Source organism: Macaca fascicularis, chromosome 7 (genome assembly GCF_037993035.2).
Source record: "Macaca fascicularis isolate 582-1 chromosome 7, T2T-MFA8v1.1".
Classification (NCBI taxonomy): domain Eukaryota; kingdom Metazoa; phylum Chordata; class Mammalia; order Primates; family Cercopithecidae; genus Macaca; species Macaca fascicularis.
In genome coordinates, this window is record NC_088381.1 from 32,757,902 (window position 1) to 32,773,863 (window position 15,962).

A 15,962-nucleotide genomic window follows, 5' to 3' on the forward strand; every position below is an offset into this window, starting at 1 on the left:
TCAGAGCCTCCGCCTCACTTTATTTATACTCCATAAACCCCACGTCAGCAGAAAGAATGCAATGCAAAACACACTTTCTTTTCCCAGATGTAACCTTCTACTCAGTTCTTTGTTTCTATGCTCTTCCTTATCTGCCCGCCTTCTTGGCGCCTACGGGAGTTCATTAAAAGTTCAATTGGAGATACTGTCCTTGAGCCCTATCTATTCTCAGCATACTGTTTTCAAAGGCCCCTGCAATTTCTTTTGGTTTTTTCTCCACTCTGTTGCCCAGGCTAGAGTGCAGTGGTGCGATCTCAGCTCACTGCAACCTCTGCCTCCCTGGTTCAAGCGATTCTCCTGCCTCAGCCTCCTGAATAGCTGGGATTACACATGTGAGCCACCACGCCCGGCTAAGTTTTGTAGTTTTAGTAGAGACAGAGTTTTACCATGTTGGCCAGAATGGTCTCAAACGCCTGACATCAGGCAATCCACCCGTCTTGGCCTCCCGCAGTGCTGTGATACAAGGCGTGAGCCACCGTGCCTGGCCACTACAAAATTTCTAAATTAAAAGACAGCATTTGGTAATGTCTTATCTTCTCCAACTAGACTGTACCTGTCCTGAGGCCAACTACTGTGCCGTAGTTCTTTATGTCTATCACAGGCTCTAGGGAAACATTTTGCACATAGTAGGCACTTTATAAAAAATGAATGAAAGCACGAATACTGAATGTATGCTTATTGCCGGTTAGGTCTGGATGTTCCAAATAACAAGAACATGCAATCTGATTGGCTCAGCTATGTTAATACCCCACCAAGTTGCTTCTGCCTTGTTGATTATGTGATCTGCATGGAACAATTATGGCTATTGTAATTTATTTTATTTATACTACATCTCCTTTACAAAAAAGTATTTGAGATGGTACCACCCTATTTTCATTCTAAATTTCTAGACCACTTCTATCAACAAAAGTTTCTTGATATTAACAAGGAAAATAATATTTGAGCAGTATCAGGTACCTTTAGCCACTTCCACAATTTTTCTTCAAATAAATCTCTCCCTTTAAAAAGTCACTTTTTGACCTCTCCTTTTTTTTATTCTTAATAGAAATATACTTTGATTAGTTAGAAATCTAAACTGTATACTAGCTTTTAAATAGCTTAGTATTCAGGTTTCTTTGATATGAACTTATGTAGGAAGTATAGACTTGTAGTTTGTTTATTTTTATTTAAAGCTCATAAACCATTTTATTTTTTCTTTATAATTCTCTGTTCTTCCAAAGTATCTACACTGGGCCCATATTATATAATAGAAAAATAAGTTACTATAATTTTTTTTACCCTGCCGTTTCCTCAAGCTGCCTCATCTGTCCATCCCTTTATTGCTGAACTTGAAGAAGGAGCCCATACACATTACTTTCACTTTTTCAATGTTCACTCATTCTTTAATCCTACCAACTCTGGTTTACCTCTCTAATGAAACTGCTTTTCAAAGGCCACTGTTGTCCAATCATAAGATTAGGCTCTCTCTTAGGCTTTATCTTTCTCAATCTTGTTTGAAAAAGTACTTAACACAGTGTCCAATAAACAATCAATTATTAATATATTTTAGTTCTGTTCCTACAAGAATTGCTTACCGTTGTTGATTACATCATTACATTTTTTATCTGAATAAATTATTGCATCACAATTAAAAGTTAAGTAGGAAGATGACCAAATAGAATGTTCCAGCAATTGTTCCCCCCAAACCCCCTCAAGGAATGCCATATTGAGCAACTATCCATCCAAAAAACACCTTCATGAGAGCCAAAAATCAGGTGAGTGATCACAGTACCTAGTTTTAATTTTTTTTTTTTTTTTTTTTTGAGACGGAGTCTCGCTCTGTCGCCCAGGCTGGAGTGCAGTGGCGTGATCTCGGCTCACTGCAAGCTCCGCCTCCCGGGTTCATGCCATTCTCCTGCCTCAGCCTCCCGAGTAGCTGGGACTACAGGCGCCTGCCACCACGCCCGGCTAGTTTTTTTGTATTTTTTTTTTTTAGTAGAGACGGGGTTTCACCGTGTTAGCCAGGATGGTCTCGATCTCCTGACCTCGTGATCCACCCGTCTCGGCCTCCCAAAGTGCTGGGATTACAGGCTTGAGCCACCACGCCCGGCCCCTAGTTTTAATATTATGTCAATGAAAGAAGTACTGAAGAGAGAAGGAAAGAGAGTCTGTAATTGCTGACACCACTCCTCCACCATGCCCCAGCAGTAGCAATGGCCCTGTGCCACAGAAATAGAATTTGTGCGCTTGCAGAAGGGAGAACACAGTGATTGTAGAACTTTGCATTGGAACTCAGTACTGCCCTGTCGCAGAAGAAGCAACACAGTGCAGAGTGTAGCCAGTGGTCAGAACCTGAGTTCTGGCTAGCTCTCCTACCATTGGCGAAAACACTCAGGGTCCCTAAATAACCACGAAAAGCAGTCTAGGCCACAAGAACTGGAATTCCTGGTCAAATCCTGGTGCTGTTCTAGGCTCAGAGCCAGTGGACTTGGGGTACACATGACCTAGCAAGATACCAGCTGGGGTGGCCAAGGGAGTGCTTGTGTCACCTCTCCTCTAAACCCAGGTAGCTCAACTTGAAGCTCCAGGAGATACCCCTTACTTCCATTTGAGGAGAAGAGAGAGAAGAGTAAAGAGGACTTTGTCTTACCACTTGCATACCAGTTAAACCACAGTACAGTGGGGTACTGGGCAGAGTCATGAGGCCTCCATTCCAGGCCCTTACTCCAAAATGACATTTCTAGACACACCCTGAGCCAGAAGAGAACCTGCTGCCTTGAAGGAAAGGATGCAGTTCTGGCAGTATTAATCACCTGTTGACTAAAGAGACCCTGGGCCCTGAATAATCAGTGGTAGCCAGGCATACTCACCAGGAGCCTTGAGTGAGACACAGTATCATGTTGGCTTTCAGTGGCCATGAGGAGAGACTCTGCTTGTGGAAAGGAGAGAAAAGAGTAAAGGAGACTTTGTCTTTCAGCTTAAATATTGACTTGGCGACAAGGAGGTACAGCACCAAGGGGGCTCCTGGGGTCCCTAGTTCCAGTCCTTCACTCCTGGATGGCATTTTTTGACCCACCCTGGACCAGAAGGAAGCCTACTTCCCTGAAGGTAAAGATCTAGGACTGGCAGCATTCACCACAAGTTGAAGAGCCCTTGGGCCTTGATCATCGGCAGTAGCCAGGCAGTACTTACTATGGGCCCTGGGGTGATGATGGCCATGAGGAGATACTCCTTCTACTTGAGGGAAGGAAAGGAAAGAGTGAGAAGGACATTGTTTTGTGGCTTGGGTGCCAGTTCAGACACACCAACTAGGTTCATAAGGATAATGAACCTATAATGGAATACCAAATAGGTTCATAAGGTTCATGACTCCAGGCCCTGGCTCCTATATGACATTTCTGGACCCACCCTGGGCTCAGGTGGAGCTTGCTGCCCTGAAGTTGCCATGCATGACTGGATTTGCCTTCTAGACAGAAGCCTGGCTGGATTTGCCATTTGCTGATTGTAGAGCCCTTAGACCTCGAGGGAACATAAACAGAAGCCAGGCAGTGGTTGCTGTGGGCTCTGTGTGAGACCCAGTTTTGTGCTGGCTTTGGGTCTCACCCAGCACAGTCCCAGTGGTGGCCACAGGGATGCTTGTGTCATCCCTCCTCCAGCTCCAAGCAGCTCAGCATAGAGAGAGAGAGAGAGAGAGAGAGAAATGGGGGGGGGAGAGAGAGAGAGAGAGAGAAATGGGGGGGGGAGAGAGAGAGAGAGAGAAAGAGAGAGAGAAAGGGGGAAGAGAGAGAGAGAGAGAGACACTTCATTTGTTTGGGGAAAAGTAAAGCAAAAGTCTCTACCTGGCCCCAGTGAAGCTATAGCTGCAGCGACCAAATACTTAGATCACAAAGCTCAATTCCCTTTGAATACTTGGAAAGTTTTCCTAAGAAGAACAGGTACAAACAAGCCTAGGCTGTGAAGACTACAGCAAATAACTCTTCAGTGCCCAGACACTGAAGAATATCCACAAGCATCAAGACCATTCAGGAAAATGTGACCTTACCAAATGAATTACATAAAGCACCTGGTTGACAAATCACACACAGAGTGAAAAGAATATGTGACCTTACAGACAGAGAATTCAAAATAGCTTTTTTGAGAAAGCTCAGTGAAATTTAAGATAACACAGAGAAGGAATAATGAAAAAGAAGCAGAAATTCTAGAGCTGAAAAATGCAATGGGTATATTAAAGAAAGTGTTGGTCTCTCCACAGCAGAATTGGAGAAGCAGAAGAAAGAATTAGTGAGCTTGAAGACAGGCTAGAAGACAAAAGAAAAATGAATGAAGCATGCCTACAAGATCTAGAAAATAGGCTCGAAAGGGCAAATATAAGAGCTATTGCCCTTGAAGAATAACAGAAAAATTTCCAGACTCAGAGAAAGATATCAATATTCAAGTATAAGAAGGTTATACAATATTAAGCAGATGTAACCCAAAGAAGACTACCAAAAGGCGTTTAATAATCAAACTCCCAATGGTCAAGGATAAAGAAAGGATGCTAAAAGCAGCAAGAGAAAAAAATAACGTAAAAAAGAGCTTCAATACATCTGGCAGCAGACTTCTCATTCTAAACCTTATAGACCAGGAGAGAGTGGAATGACATTAAAGTGCTGAAGGAAAAAAAAATTAAAAAAACAACTTTTACCCTAGAATACTATATCCAGTAAAAGTATCCTTCAAACATTAAGGAGAAATAAAGACTTTCCTAGACAAAAACTGAGGAACTTCATCAACACCAGACTTGTCCTACAAGAAATGCTAAAGGAAGTTCTTCAATCTGAAAGAAAAGGACATTAGTGAGCAATAAGAAATTATCTAAAGGTAGAAAACTCACTGGTAACTGTAAGTACACAGACAAACACAGCATATTGTAACATTGTAATTATGTGCAAAGCACTCATGTCTTGAGTAGAAAGACTAAAAGAAGAACCAATCAAAATGAATAATTACAACTTTAAAAGACATAGTATAATAAAATAGAAATAGAAAGAAGTTAAAAAGCAGGGGGATAAAATTGTAGAGTTTTTATTAGTTTTCTATTTGCTTATTTGTTAGTTACTTTGCTTTTGCTATCAGTGTTAAGTTTTCATTAGTTTAAAATCATGGGTTATAAGATGTTATTTCCAAGTCCCGTGGTAACCTCAGAAAACCTCCAACAGTCTGGGCACAGTGGCTCATGCCTGTAATCCCACCACTTTGTGAGGCCAAAACAGGAGGATTGCTTGGGTCCAGGAGTTCAAGACCAGCCTGGGCAACAGAGCAAGACACTGTCTACACACACATACACACACACACACACACACACACACAGACACACACACACACGCGCGAACATAAAATAGCTATGTGTGCTGGCATGCACCTTTGATCCCAGCTACTCAAGAAGCTGAGGTGGGAGGATCACTTGAGCCCAGGAGATCAAGGCTGTAGTGAGCCATGATTGCACCACTGCGGTCCAGTTTTGATAACAGAGCCAGACCCTGTCTCAAAAGCAAAATAAAACAAAATAAACCTACAAAAGATACACAAAAAATAAAAAGCAAGAAAGTAAAACATACTGCCAGAAAAAAAAAATCACTTTCACAAAATAAAAGAAAGAAAAGAAGGAAGGAAACGAAGACTACAAAACAACCAGAAAACAAATAACAAAAATGGCAGGAGTAAGTTCTTACTTATCAATAACAACATTTAATGTAGATGGACTAAAGTCTTTAATCAAAAGACACGGAGTGGCTGAATGGATTAAAAAAGAAGACCCAATAATTGGTTGCCTATTCCAAGAAACACACTTCACCTATAAAGACACACATAGAATGAAAATACAGGGATAGAAAAAGATGTTTCATGTAAATGGAAACCAGGAAAGAGTAGGAGTCACTATACTTACATCAGACAAAATCTATTTCAGGCCAAAAACTATAAAAAGGGATGAAAGTCATTGTATAATTATAAAGGGGTCAATTCAACAACAGGATAAAACAATTGTTAACAGGTACACACCTAAAACTTGAGCATCCAGATATAGAAAGCAAATATTATTAGAGCTAAAGAGAGCGATAGACCGCAATACAATAATAGTTGGGGACTTCAACACCACTTACAGCATTGGACAGATCACCCAGGTAGAAAATCAGCAAAGAAACATTGGACTTTATCTGTACTATAGACCAAATACACCTAATGAAAGTTTATAGAACACTTAATCCATAGCTACAGAATATACATTCTTCTCCTCAGCATACAGATCGTTCTCAAGGGTAGACCATATGTTAGGCCACAAAACACGTCTTTAAAAATTCAGAAAAATTGAAATAATGTTAAGTATCTGACCACAATAGAATACAACTAGAAATTAGTAATAAGAAATTTGGAAATGATACCGATACATGGAAATTATATAGTGTGCTCCTGAATAACCAACAGATCAATGAAGAAATTAAGAGAGAAACTTAAAAATTTCTTGAAACAAATGAAAATGGAAACACACCATATCCAAACCTATGAGATACAGCAAAATAAGTACTAAGACCAAAATTTATAGCAATGAGTACCTACAACAAAATAGAAGAAATATTTCAAATACACCGCAGTGATGCATCATAAAGAACTAGAAAAGCAAAAGTGAACAAAACACAATATGAGTCGCAGAAATACATGAAATGGAAATGAAAAGGACAATACAAAAGATCAGTGAAAGGAAAAGTTGATTTTTTGAAAAGAAAATTTATGAAACTTTATCAAGAATAAGAAAAGTGAGAAGACCCAAATAAAATCACAGATGAAAAAGGAAACATTTCAACCAATACCACAGAAATTCAAAGGATCATTAGAGACTATCATGAGCAAGTATATGCCAATAAATTGGAAAACCTAGAAGAAATGAATAACTTTCTATTCACATACAACCTACTAAGATTGAACTATGAAGAAATCCAGAACATGAACAAACCAGTAACAAGTCATGAGATCAAAGCTGTAATAAAAAGTTTCCCAGCAAAGAAAAGCATGGGATTTTATGGCTTTAGTGTTGAATTCTAGCAAACACTTAAAGAACTAATACCAATTTTACTCAAACTATTCTAGAAAATAGAAGGAGAGAGAATACTTCCAAACCCGTTCTACGAGGCCAGCATTACTCTGGAGTGCAGTGGTGCAATCATTATGAAAACAAGGATATTTTGACTTCTTCCTTTCCAATTTGGATGCCCTTTATTTCTTTCTCTTGTCTGTTTGCTCTAGCTAGGACTTCCAGTACTGTGCTGAATAACAGTGGTCAAAGTGGACATCCTTGTCTTGTTCCAGATCTTGGAGGAAAGGCTTTCAGTCCCCATTCAGTATGATACTAGCTATGGGTCTGTCATATAAGGTTTTTATTTTGTTGAGGTAGCTTCCTTCTGTATCCAGTTTTGTGAGGGTTTTTATGAAATGATGTTGAATTTTATCAAATTTTTTTCAGCATGTATTAAGATGATAATATGGTTTTTGTCCTTCATTCTGTTGCTGTGATGTATCACATTGATTGATCTGTGTGTGTAGAACCATCCTTGCATTCATGGGATAAATCCCACTTTATCCCATGATGGTCATAGTCATGATGAATGATCTTTTTAATGTGTCATTTAATTTAGTTTTCTAGTATTTTGTTGACAATTTTCCCATCAATTTTCATCAGAGATATGGGCCTGTAATTTTCTTTCTTTGATGTGTCTTTGTCTGGTTTTGGTTTCACTCTGTCACTCAGGCTAGAGTGTGGTCGTGCAATTATGGCTGACTGCATCTTCATCCTCCTGGGCTCAAACCATCCTCCCGCCTCAGCCTCCTGAGTAGCTGAGACCACAGGCATACACCACCATGCCTGGTTAATTTTTTTTTTTTTTTTTTGTAGAAATGGAGTGTTGCCATGTTGCCCAGGTTGGTCTGGAACTCCTGTGGCTCAAGCAAATCAGTAGCATATCTATATGCCAACAGTTAACAATCTGAAAAAGAAATCGAGAATGTAACCCCATTTACATTAGCTACAAATACAATTAAATACCTAGGAATAGACTAAAGTAGTAAAAGATCTCTACAATAAAAACTATAAAATACTGATGCAAGAAATTGAGAAGATGCAAAACATGGAAAAATATTCTATGTTCATAGATTGGAAGAGTGAATATTGTTTAAATGTCCACATTATCCAAAACAATCTACAGATTCATTGCAATTCCTATGAAAACACCACTGGCATTCTTCACATAAATAGAAAAAAAGATCCTAAAATTTATATGGAACCACAGAAGACCCAGAATAGCCAAGGCCACCTTGAGCAAAATGAACAAAATTGGAGGAATCTCATTACCAGACTTCAAATTATATTATAGAGCTATTGTAATCAAAGCAGCATGGTACCTGCAAACAGACAAATAGACCAAAGGAACAGAACAGAGAACCCAGAAATAAATTTATAAATCTATAGTGAACTCATTTTTGACAAAAATGCCAAGAACATACACGGAGGAAAAGATAGTCTTTTCAATAAAAGGTGCTGGGAAAACTGAGTATCTATGTGCAGAAGAAAGAAATTAAACCCTTGTCAGATGAGTTCATGTCCTTTGTAGGGACATGGATGAAGCTGGAAACCATCATTCTCAGCAAACTATCACAAGGACAAAAATCCAAATACCACATGTTCTCACTCATAGGTGGGAATTGAACAATGAGAACACTTGGACACAGGAAGGGGAACATCACACACCCGGGCTTGTTGTGGGGTGTGGGGAGCGGGGAGGGATAGCATTAGGAGATATACCTAATGTAAATGATGAGTTAATGGGTACAGCACACCCACATGGCACATGTATACATATGAACAAACCTGCATGTTGTACACATGTACCCTAGAACTTAAAAGTATAATAAAAACATTTTTTTTTTAAAGAAAGCACACAAAATAACAGTAAAAGTAAATAAATAAATAAATAAATTGCTAATGGCAGAACCTGGGTAGTGGGTATATATGTCTTCATTGTAAAATTCTTCATTGTAAAATTCTTTCAGCTTTATGTATGCTTTTAAATTTCCATAATAAAATGTTGAAAAATGAAGGAAACAAAAAGAAATTAGACCCTTATCTCTCGCCATACCCAAAAACCAAATCAAAATGGATTAAACACTTAAGCCTAAGACCTGAAAATATAAAACTATTACTAGAGAAGATTGGGAAAGCGCTCCAGGACATTGGACTGGGCAATGATTTCTTGAGTAATACCCCATGAGCACAGGCAGTCAAAGCAAAAATGGACAAATGGGATCACATCAAGTTAAAAAGCTTCTTGTAGCAAAGTAAGGAATCAACAAAGTGAAGAGACAACTCACAGAATGGTAGAAAATATTCACAACTATCTATCTGACAAGGGATTATTAACCTGGTAGAAAATATTCACAACTATCTATCTGACAAGGGATTATTAACCAGAACATGTAAGAAGCTCAAATAAGTCAAAGAGAAAAAATGTAATAAACTGATTTAAAAATGGGCAAAAGATGTCAACAGGCTTTTCTCAAGAGAATACATACAAGTTGCAAACAGACATATAAAAAGATGCTCAATAGAAATGCAAATCAAAACTACAATGAGATAACACCAGTTAAGATGGCTTTTATGCAAAAGCCAGGCAATAACAAATGCTGGTGAGGATGCAGAGAAAAGGTAACCTTTGTACACTGTTGGTGGAAATGTAAATTAGTACAGCCACTATGCAGAACAGTATGGAGGTTTCTCAGAAAACTAGAAATAAAACTACCAGCAATGCCACTGCTAGGCTGATAGGTACATAGCCAAAAACAAACAAACAAACAAAAAAACCTAAAAAACCAGAAATCAGTATATCAAAGAGATATCTGCACTTCCATGTGCATCGCAGTACTATTCACAATAGCCATGATTTGGAAGAAACCTAAGTGTCCATCAATAAATGAACAGATAAAGAAAATGTGGTACCTATACACAGTAGAGTACTATTCAGCCATAAAAATGAACAAGATTCTGTCATTTGCAACAACATGGATGGAAATGAGGGTCATTATGTTAAGTGAAATAAGCCAGGCACAGAAAGACAAACTTTGCATGTTATCACTCATTTGTGGGAGCTAAATTTAAAACAATTGAACAAATGGATATGGAGAGTAGAATAATGGTTACCAGAGGCTGGGAAGGGGTTTAGAGTTGGGGGAAGTGGGGATATTTAACGGATACAAAAATATGGTTAGACTAACATCTAGTATTTTATAGTACAACAAGGTGATTACAGTCAACAATAATTTATTGTACATTTTAAAAATAACTAAAAGACTATAATCGGAATGTTTGTAACATAAAGAAAGGATAAATGCTTGAGGTTATAGATACTCCATTTACTCTGATGTGATTATTATGCATTGCATGCTTGTATCAAAATATCTCATGTACCCCATAAATACATACTCCTACTATGTACCCATGAAACATTAAAAATTAAAAGAAACTTATACCAGCCATTAATACAGTTATATTTAGTTTACCCGTTGCTAATATGCCCAATAAATTTCAACAGTCTTTTTTCACTCTTATCCAGGGTAGTTTAAAATCTCAACTCTCTTTGTTCTTCCTGGCTGTGCTCAGTAACATAAGTATTTATCTAAAATACAGCTTCCTGGGAGGAAAATGACTAAATATATGTGAGTACCGGCAGTAGGACACCTGCCCTAGCTTTCTAAGAAATCAAGTTGGCAGCCTAATGAAACTCAGAAAGAGGGATATAAGAAGCTGTTAACTGAATTAAGGTGCCTCAGATCACAGGCCACTGGTCTCTTGTCTCAATGTTTATCCTCTACCCTTTCCCCAAGCTTATTGTCTAAACAGCCTCTAACAAGAGCCTGCATCTGTTCCCCAGTTTTGGATTCCCCATGCTTTACTGCAGCTCCTCTCCCTAGCCCACCAATCTGGACAGCTGTTTCCAATTTCCCTCACTGGCTATCCCCAGGTGGTACCACCTGGCCACTGCCAGGACGGAAGAGATAAAAGGTTTGTAAAACTCTGGGCAGGAAATAGCCTCAGCTCTGTGATTTGAATTGAGGTTGATGGGAATAAAACCAACCTACATTTATTAAATGTCCAATGTTTGCCAGGCATTTAAAATATAACAGCTTTGTTGACATAAATTACATACCATAAAATTCACCCTTTTAAATCATACAGTGCAGTGGTTTTTAGTGTATTTGCAGGGTTGTGCAATCACCAAGGTCTAATTTTAGGACATTTTAATCACCCCCAAAAGAAACCTCATACTCATTAACATATACTCGTAATTCTCCCCTGCCCCCAGTCTCTGAGTCTCTGGAAACCAGTAATCTACTTTCTGTCTTTATGGATTTGCCTATTCTGGACATTTCACAGAAATGGAATTATATATAGCCTTTTGTGTCTGGCGTCTTTAACTTAGTCTAATATTTCCAAGTTCATCCGTGTTGTAGTTTGGATCAGTACACTTATTTTTATAGCCTAGTAATATTTCGTTGACTGGTTATATCATATTTTGTTTATCCATTCATTAGTTGATGGACAATTGAGTTGTCTCTACCTTTTAGCTATTATGAATAATGCTACTGTGAACATCTGTGCAAGTTTGTCCATGGACATATTTTCAGTTTTCATCAGTATATATCTAGGAGTGAAAACAATGGGTCTTTAGGTAACCACATTTAACTCTTGAGGAACTGCCAAACTGTTTTCCAAAGCAGCTGCAGTATTTTACATTTTACCAGCAGTGTATAGGGTTCCAATTTCTGCACATCCTTGCCAATACTTGTTATTTCCATCTTTTTATTATAGTCATCCTATTGGGTGTGAAATGGTATCTCATTGTCATTCAGTTTGCATTTGCTGATGACTAATGGTGTTGAGCATCTTTTCATATGCTTATTGACTATTTGTCTTCTTTGGAGAAATGTCTATTCAAATCCTTTGCCCATTCTTTAATTGAATTATTGGTGTTTTGTTGAGTTGTAAGAGTGCTTTATTCTGGATATTAGATCTTTATTAGATATATGATTTGCAAATGTTTTTCTCATTCTGTGGGTTGTCTTTTCACTTTCTTGATGATGTCCTTCGAAACACAAAAGCTTTTAATTTTGATAATGTCCAGTTTATTTTTTTCTTCTGTTGCATGTGTTTTTGGTATCATATCTAAGAAATCATTCCTGATCCAAGGAATTTTTTACTCCTGTTTTCTTCTAATAGTTTTATGGTTTTAGCTCTTACATTTAGGCCTATGATTCATTTTGAATTAATTTTTGTATAGTGTATGAGGAAAGGGTCCAACTTTATTTTTTGTGTAAGGGCATCCAGTGGTCCCAGGATGATTCATTGAAATGATTACCTTTGCCATTGAATTATTTTATACCATTGCTGAAAATCAATTGACCATAAGTAGAAGGACTTTTTTTCCTATATTCCCAGTTCTTTACCATTGATTTATATATTTAATCTTATGCCAGTACTGCACTGTCATTAGTGTGGCTTTGTAGTAAGTTTCGAAATCAGAAACTGTGAGTCCTTCAACTTTGTCCTTTTTCAAGATTATTTTGATTATTCTGGATTCCTTATATTGCCATATGAATTTTATGATAAGCTTGTCAATCTACATAAAACATGCCAGCTGGAATTCTGACAGAAATTGTTTTGAATCTGCAGATCATTTGGGGGAGTGTTACCATCTTAACAACATTAGGAGTTTCACTATCAAGTTTGATACTAGCTGTAGGGTTTTTATGGATGGTTTTTCATTAGGTTGAGGAAATTCCCTTCTATTCCTAATTTGCTGAGGTTTTTTTTATTAAGAAAGGTTGTTGGAATTTGTCCATTTTTTCTGTGTTTATCGAGATGATTCTGTGTTTTTTCTTAAATTCTATTGGTATTATATTAGTTGATTTTCAGATGTTTACCTGACTTTGCATTCTTAGAATAAATCCCAGTTTGTCATGGTGTCAAACACTGGATATTTTATATGGCCGGATGTGGTTTTGCTGATATTTTGTTGATGGTTGTAACATCCACATTCATAAGGAATACTGGTCTGCAGATTTTTTTCTCTTGTGAAATCTTTGGTTTTGGTATGGTGGTAATGAGTGAATTGGGAAGTATTCTCTCCTGTTCTATTTTTTAATGGAAAAGCTTGAGAAACATTGGTGTTAATTCTTTAAAAGTTGAGTGGAATTTATTGGTAAAGCATCTGGGCTTGGGATTTTTGTGGGAAGTTTTTAATTATTATTACAAACTCAGTATCTTGTTATGAATCTATTCAGATTTTCTCTTTATTTTCAAGTCAAATTGACTAGTTTGTCTTTCTAGGAATATTCTCATTTCATCTAAGCTACTGAGTTCATTGGCAAACAATTATTCATTCCCTTATAGTCCTTTTAGTTTCTGTAAGGTAAGCAGATATCCGCCCCCTTCTTTATTCTTTATGTTAGCAATTTAAGTCTTCCCCTCTCTTTTCCTTTTCAGTCTAGCTAAAGGTTTGTCAGTTTTGTGAATCATATCAAAGAACTAATGTTTAGCATTGTTGATTTTCTCTATTGTTTTTCTATTTTCTGTTTTATTTATTTCTACTCTAATCTTTATTATTTTTCTCCTTCTACTTGCTTTGAATTTAGTTTACTACCCTTTTTCTAGTTTATCAAGGCAGACATTTAGGCTTTCTATTTGAGATGTTTTTTTAAATATAGGCCTTTATAGCTAGACATTTCTAAGTATAGCTTAATTGTGTTCCATATATTGTATGTCCATTTTCATTCATCTCAAGGTATTTCCTAATTTCCCTTGTGATTTAATCTTTGACCAATTGATTATTTTAGATTATGTCATTCAATTTACGCATATCTGAGAATTTTCCAAATTTCTTTCTCATATTGATTTTTAATTTTATTACATTTTTGTTGGAGGACACATTTATTGAGGCTTGTTTATGGTCTAACATATGATCTTTTCTGGAGACTATATCGTGTGCACTTGAGAAGAATGTGTATATCACTGTTTGAAGTAGAGTGTTCATAGATGTCTATTAGGTCTACTTGGTTTATAGCATTTTTCAAATCTTCTGCTTTCTTGTTGATAGTCTATTTGTTCTATCCATCATTGAAAGTGGGCTATTGAAATCTCTATTATTGTTGAATTGTCTTATTTCTCTTTCAATTCTCTCAAGTTTTACTTCTTGTATTTTGGAGCTCTGTTGTTAGGTGCACATATATTTGTAATTGTTTTGTGTTTGTTGAATTGACCCTTTTATTTATATTCCTAATGCGTTGATCCTTTTATTATTAAAAAAGTCCTTCATTGTCTCTGTTAACACTTTTTGCTTTAAAGCTTATTTCATCTGATATAAATATAGCTGTTCCTATTCTTTTTTGTTTACTGTTTGCATGCTATATGTTTTATCATCTTTTTCTTTCAACCTATTTGCACATTTGAATCTAAAGTGCATCATATTATAGGAAGCATATGGTTGGATCATGTTTTTATTTATTCTACAGTTCTTGGCCTTTTGATTAGAGTGTTTTGTCCACTAAATTTGATTAGTGTTTAGCTTACATTTAATAAAATTACTGATTAGGTAGGATTTACGTCTGCTATTTTCAGTTTGTTTTCTGTATGTCTTTCGTCTTTTTTGTTTCTTTATTCCTTTATTACTTCCTTCTTTTGTGTTAAATAAATATTATCTAGCATATAATTTTAATTCTCTTGTTGTTTCTTTTACTTTTTTTTTTTTGAGAAATACTCAGTGGTTTTCTTGGAGATTGCAATTAACATCTTAACTTAAGCAATCAAGTTCAGATTAATACCACTGTAATTTTAATAGTATATAAAAATTTGCCCTGATATTGTTCCATTTCTTCCTCCCTCCTTTGTGCTATTATTGTCACACATGTCATTATGTTATAAACCCATTAGTGCAGTTTTATAATTAATAATTTATGCAGTTGTTAAAAGACTACTCAACAAATGAGATTAAAGAACTCTACACTATTACAGCCCTAATAACATAACATGCCCAAATCCATACTGTATTAAAGGTCTTCAGTGTCTGTTTGCCTAGGTTTAGAACATAAAAGAAAATTATTTAATTGCTTAAAGCAGTATTTAAAAATCCCACCGGTATTGCTCAGAGAGGAAGTTTCGCAAATGAAATTTTAAAAATCTATATCATCAATCTGTATTACCCTATTATCACTATAAATTTGAGAATTTCTTAGGTCATAAGGCAGGACCAACCCCTTTGTATTGGCCACAGTAAACCCTTTCAAAACGTCTTGACCATTTGAATGGCTAAGTTAAAGTTTCTCATTACTAAGACTGTATTACTAAGTGGTTCAGATATCAAACAAAGGGTTTTTAATGATAATGCTTTCCATGATACACAAGCAGAAGACTCTTACCAACTGTGTCAACAAAACAAGAAATATAGCTACGTAAGACAAATCACAGATCATAGTGGGCATTTCAACCACTTCTGATGCTCTGATTGCAGATTTCAGAACACAGAGAACAAAGCATGCAAAAATTTCAATCACACATTCTTCTTTCCATAATAAAAAGTTACCCTTTCAAGATTTTCATGTTTGCTTTTGCTGTTCCTCAGGTTTGAATGTTTATTTCAGTTTTAATGTTGAAACTTCAGTTTTTCCTGTTAATTTATTTCTCATCCTCAAAATCAAATTGTCTGGGCCCAGCAGAAACTTAGGGAAATGGTAGCACCAAATGAGAGAGTCAGCAGGTGAGAGCACAGTCAAAATTGGTCCTAAGATCAATTCCCAGGATAAGGAGGCAGAAGCCCAGTTTGTATGAGCCAGTGTTATGGCCAAGAAAATATTATTGTGAATCATATCTT

At 36.7% G+C, this 15,962-nt stretch overlaps 1 protein-coding gene across 1 annotated transcript in view; it reads left to right on the forward strand.

The window, feature by feature from the left end:
• TEX9 (testis expressed 9) overlaps positions 1–15,962 on the forward strand; it is a 205,589-nt gene that overhangs the window by 61,418 nt on the left and 128,209 nt on the right. The window lies entirely within an intron of this gene.